We start from the raw sequence: 6,545 nt of genomic DNA on the forward strand, positions 1-6,545 counted from the left end.
CCTAGGAGACACTTCTCTCAGTCCCTAGGAGACACTTCTCTCAGTCCCTAGGAAACACTTCTCTCAGTCCCTAGGAGACACTTCTCTCAGTCCCTAGGAGACACTTCTCTCAGTCCCTAGGAGACACTTCTCTCAGTCCCTAGGAGACACTTCTCTCAGTCCCTAGGAGACACTTCTCTCAGACCCTAGTATCATGTGGGAGTTCGATTCGTGGATTAGGTAAGAGATACTCACGTAGGCTGTTATTACGTATAATTGCAGGTATGTGGAGAGAGCCCTGACAGCCGTGGCCTATCTCACTGCTCACACTCGTAACACTAACTAGCCGGCTGCCCATTACCCAGTGTGAGGGGCCTTTGATACTGCTGAGGTCAGCACAATATGAATTCAGATAGTGACTCAGGCAGAGACGGTTGGTCGTTGAGTCAACGGTACCCTGGTTACTGGTAACTGGTTACTACTACTGAGAGCTCGGCGACGCTAATGTATGTCGTCCCGACATACAACTAATACAAACTAGAGATGGCAGGTATACGGCTTGGGCTGATTCTATACAATGTCAAAGTACACAACATTAAACATTATATATACATAATTAGAACATTGGAATGAAAGCTTACGTAACTGAAACTGTAATGCAATACAAGGTATACTATAGTACAACTTAAAACTCAACAAACAACGAACTCAACGTTGAGATTACAAGTGATAAAAAAAAAATTTTGATCGATCGATCTGTATTCGTGTGATCTACGGATTCTGAGGAAGGAATATATACAAAGAAAGAGTGTTTAACAGAAAGGCAGATTCGGTGCACGCAAATCTAGACTGTTAACTCTCAGAATGCGGCGAGAACATGAACACAAAAAAAAATTCTTGAATACTGATAAGTTGATACTGTAATTATTCATCTATACAGGTTATTTACATTTAACCCCAACTCTGCTAGGGTGTGATTGACATATGCAGAATGGGTGTCATCTCTGGGAGGATCAAACTCTGTAGCATTGGCTAACTCATGCTGTATTTGAGGCAAATCTGAATTGGAAGTTACAAATGATACTTGAGGATTTCTCAATACCTGTCGTGTACGTAGGGAATAACGACATTCAGGTTGATCATCTGACTGAGTATCAGAGGAAGAGAGTACAGGATCAGGAGGATTGTCAGAGTCTGTCACATTAGTCTGGGTTGGAACGTCATTATCATCACATACTAACTTCATATGATCCAAATGCGATTCTTTATACTGACCAGTACTAATCTCTCTAACCTTATACTTATTACCAGTGATATGTTCAACTACTCGATAAGGACCAACAAACTTTTGATCAAGCTTTGGCATTGCAGACGTTTTGTTAAAGTTAATCAGCATAACTCTCGAACCTACTTTGATTTTGGATGGCTTTACTCGAGTATTTGCGACTCTTGTAAATTCAGCTGTTGATTTATGAAGTGTTTCACGGATTCTTCTAAAAACACTTTGAGCTAAGCTGGTACGAGTTGCTATGAAATCATCAGGGTTGTAATTTGGTTTCGGATTAGAATATAACAACTCATAAGGCAAATGTTAATCTACACCGTACAATGCATAATGTGGAGTGTCACCTATAGAAACATTGTAAGCAGAATTTATAGCACACTGCACATCAGGTATAACTTCATCCCAAGTTTCACTATTGGGATTGATAGTGGCTCTCAAGACATCAAGTACTTTCTTATTGGTTCGTTCCGCTAACCCATTGCTGGCAGGATGATGAGGAACAATGGTGGATTTAGTGATCTTGTACAAGGTACACAAATTTTCAAGAATTTCATTACAGAATTCACCTCCATTATCTGTTACTAGTGACTTAGGAGTGGTATGCCTGCAGATAATGCGTTCTTTAAACGCTTTGGCTACTGTCTCGGCAGTCTTGTCTGCAATAGGAACTAACTCGCAATATCTGGTGAATTATTATTATAATCAAAAAGAAGCGCTAAGCCACAAGGACTATACAGCAATATCTGGTGAAATGGTCTACCATAACACACAGATGTTTGTTACCTTGGAGGGAACATTGGAAATTAGTTAACAAATCTAGCGCAACTCTTTCCCAAGGTTCGCTAGTAGTTGGATACACTTGGATTGGATTAGGACCATTAGCATTGCCTTTATGTTGCATGCAGACACTACATTTCTTAACATACTCAGAAATATCAGTTGCCATTCGAGGCCAAAAGTATTTCAATCTGGCTTGTTTTACTGAACGATCCATACCAGGGTGTGCAACACCTGGTACATCGTGAACTAACTGTAAGGCTACATTCACTAGTGACTGTGGAATTACTAACTGGTATACTCTTCTGCTAGGAGTACCCAACTCGGCTGTTCGATACAGTAATTCTTGGTTCATGACAAAGTCACTGATGGGTGCTGGTGGCTTCACATTCAGAATAAGATCTTCCTGGAGCAGGAATCGAATCACACCAGACCACATGGGATCTGTTCGTTGAGCATTCTTTACATCTTCAGCACTAAATGGAGGGTCTGCAGTTACTATACTAACATGTCGCGATAAGGCATCTGCGACTACATTGGACTTGCCAGGTAAATGCTCAAAGGTGGGATTGAACTCTTGGATAGTCAAGGTCCATCTAGCTAACCTTCCAGTAGGTTGTTTGTTCTGGAATAAAGGTATCAGTTCTTTCTTACTGGAGGAATGAACAAACTCGGTGGAGTGGATGACTCCCCCCGGTTGGCTGTGTGAGTGGGCCTTTGATACTGCTGAGGTCAGCACAATATGAATTCAGATAGTGACTCAGGCAGAGACGGTTGGTCGTTGAGTCAACGGTACCCTGGTTACTGGTAACTGGTTACTACTACTGAGACTAGGAGACACTTCTCTCAGTCCCTAGGAGACACTTCTCTCAGTCCCTAGGAGACACTTCTCTCAGACCCTAGGAAACAGTTCTCTCAGACCCTAGGAGACACTTCTCTCAGTCCCTAGGAGACACTTCTCTCAGACCCTAGGAGACACTTCTCTCAGTCCCTAGGAAACACTTCTCTCAGACCCTAGGAGACACTTCTCTCAGTCCCTAGGAGACACTTCTCTCAGTCCCTAGGAGACACTTTTCTCAGTCCCTAGGAGACACTTCTCTCAGACCCTAGGAAACAGTTCCCTCAGACCCTAGGAGACACTTCTCTCAGACACTAGGAGACACTTCTCTCAGACACTAGGAGACACTTCTCTCAGTCCCTAGGAGACACTTCTCTCAGACCCTAGGAGACACTTCTCTCAGTCCCTAGGAGACACTTCTCTCAGTCCCTAGGAGACACTTCTCTCAGACCCTAGGAGACACTTCTCTCAGTCCCTAGGAGACACTTCTCTCAGTCCCTAGGAGACACTTCTCTCAGACCCTAGGAAACAGTTCTCTCAGACCCTAGGAGACACTTCTCTCAGACCCTAGGAGACACTTCTCTCAGACCCTAGGAGACACTTCTCTCAGACCCTAGGAGACACTTCTCTCAGTCCCTAGGAGACACTTCTCTCAGACACTAGGAGACACTTCTCTCAGTCCCTAGGAGACACTTCTCTCAGACCCTAGGAGACACTTCTCTCAGTCCCTAGGAGACACTTCTCAGTCCCTAGGAGATACTTCTCTCAGACCCTAGGAGACACTTCTCTCAGACCCTAGGAGACACTTCTCTCAGACCCTAGGAGACACTTCTCTCAGTCCCTAGGAGACACTTCTCTCAGACACTAGGAGACACTTCTCTCAGACCCTAGGAGACACTTCTCTCAGACCCTAGGAGACACTTCTCTCAGACACTAGGAGACACTTCTCTCAGACACTAGGAGACACTTCTCTCAGACCCTAGGAGACACTTCTCTCAGACACTAGGAGACACTTCTCTCAGACACTAGGAGACACTTCTCTCAGACACTAGGAGACACTTCTCTCAGACACTAGGAGACACTTCTCTCAATTCGGAGACACTTCTCTCAGACACTAGGAGACACTTCTCTCAGACACTAGGAGACACTTCTCTCAGACACTAGGAGACACTTCTCTCAGACACTAGGAGACACTTCTCTCAGACCCTAGGAGACACTTCTCTCAGTCCCTAGGAGACACTTCTCTCAGACCCTAGGAGACACTTCTCTCAGACCCTAGGAGACACTTCTCTCAGACCCTAGGAGACACTTCTCTCAGACCCTAGGAGACACTTCTCTCAGACACTAGGAGACACTTCTCTCAGACCCTAGGAGACACTTCTCTCAGACCCTAGGAGACACTTCTCTCAGACCCTAGGAGACACTTCTCTCAGTCCCTAGGAGACACTTCTCTCAGACCCTAGGAGACACTTCTCTCAGACCCTAGAAGACACTTCTCTCAGACCCTAGGAGACACTTCTCTCAGACCCTAGGAGACACTTCTCTCAGACCCTAGGAGACACTTCTCTCAGTCCCTAGGAGACACTTCTCTCAGACCCTAGGAGACACTTCTCTCAGACCCTAGGAGACACTTCTCTCAGACCCTAGGAGACACTTCTCTCAGACCCTAGGAGACACTTCTCTCAGACCCTAGGAGACACTTCTCTCAGACCCTAGGAGACACTTCTCTCAGACACTAGGAGACACTTCTCTCAATTCGGAGACACTTCTCTCAGACACTAGGAGACACTTCTCTCAGACCCTAGGAGACACTTCTCTCAGACCCTAGGAGACACTTCTCTCAGACACTAGGAGACACTTCTCTCAGACCCTAGGAGACACTTCTCTCAGACCCTAGGAGACACTTCTCTCAGACCCTAGGAGACACTTCTCTCAGTCCCTAGGAGACACTTCTCTCAGACCCTAGGAGACACTTCTCTCAGACCCTAGAAGACACTTCTCTCAGACCCTAGGAGACACTTCTCTCAGACCCTAGGAGACACTTCTCTCAGACCCTAGGAGACACTTCTCTCAGTCCCTAGGAGACACTTCTCTCAGACCCTAGGAGACACTTCTCTCAGACCCTAGGAGACACTTCTCTCAGACCCTAGGAGACACTTCTCTCAGACCCTAGGAGACACTTCTCTCAGACCCTAGGAGACACTTCTCTCAGACCCTAGGAGACACTTCTCTCAGACCCTAGGAGACACTTCTCTCAGACCCTAGAAGACACTTCTCTCAGACCCTAGGAGACACTTCTCTCAGACCCTAGGAGACACTTCTCTCAGACCCTAGGAGACACTTCTCTCAGTCCCTAGGAGACACTTCTCTCAGACCCTAGGAGACACTTCTCTCAGACCCTAGGAGACACTTCTCTCAGACCCTAGGAGACACTTCTCTCAGACCCTAGGAGACACTTCTCTCAGACCCTAGGAGACACTTCTCTCAGACCCTAGGAGACACTTCTCTCAGACCAGACTGGTGTATCACCGGGTCTGAACTTATTTAATACATAGAAAACACCATTTACATTTTAGGTAAAAAATCCTAATGACGATAATAATAATAATAATAATAATAATAATAATAATAATAATAATAATAATTAATAGTCATTATTGTTAATATTTTTATTACTGTTATGAATAGCAGTAGTGACCGTACCAGAAGTAATTATCATTCTCATATTTTTTATGAAAAATAAAAAAAAATACTAAAAAATAAAAATTAATATAGAACTTAGGGAGCAAAATTGTTATGAGGCGGCCACCAGATGGCAGCCTGCCTGACCAGTCAAGCACCAGGCGAGCCTGGACCAAGACCGGGCATATATATATATATATATAATATATATATATATATATATATATGTATATATATATATATATATATATATATATATATATATATATATATATATATATATATATATACATATATACAATGCAGAGAATTCGTAGTTTGGAAGTTAGGAGGAGGTGCGGGATTACCAAAACTGTTGTCCAGAGGGCTGAGGAAGGGTTGTTGAGGTGGTTCCGACATGTAGAGAGAATGGAGCGAAACAGAATGACTTCAAGAGTGTATCAGTCTGTAGTGGAAGGAAGGCGGGGTAGGGGTCGGCCTAGGAAAGGTTGGAGGGAGGGGGTAAAGGAGGTTTTGTGTGCGAGGGGCTTGGACTTCCAGCAGGCATGCGTGAGCGTGTTTGATAGGAGTGAATGGAGACAAATGGTTTTTAATACTTGACGTGCTGTTGGAGTGTGAGCAAAGTAACATTTATGAAGGGGTTCAGGGAAACAGGCAGGCCGGACTTGAGTCCTGGAGATGGGAAGTACAGTGCCTGCACTCTGAAGGAGGGGTGTTAATGTTGCAGTTTAAAAACTGTAGTGTAAAGCACCCTTCTGGCAAGACAGTGATGGAGTGAATGATGGTGAAAGTTTTTCTTTTTTCGGGCCACCCTGCCTTGGTGGGAAGAGGCCAGTGTGATAATAAAAAAAATAATATATATATATATATATATATATATATATATATATATATATATATATATATATAATATGTGTGTGTGTGTGTGTGTGTGTGGACGAAAGGTAGAACACTGAGGGGAGAGAGATAGGTAGAGAGGGCGGA

This window comes from Cherax quadricarinatus, chromosome 13, assembly GCF_038502225.1.
Source record: "Cherax quadricarinatus isolate ZL_2023a chromosome 13, ASM3850222v1, whole genome shotgun sequence".
In the NCBI taxonomy this organism is placed as follows: domain Eukaryota; kingdom Metazoa; phylum Arthropoda; class Malacostraca; order Decapoda; family Parastacidae; genus Cherax; species Cherax quadricarinatus.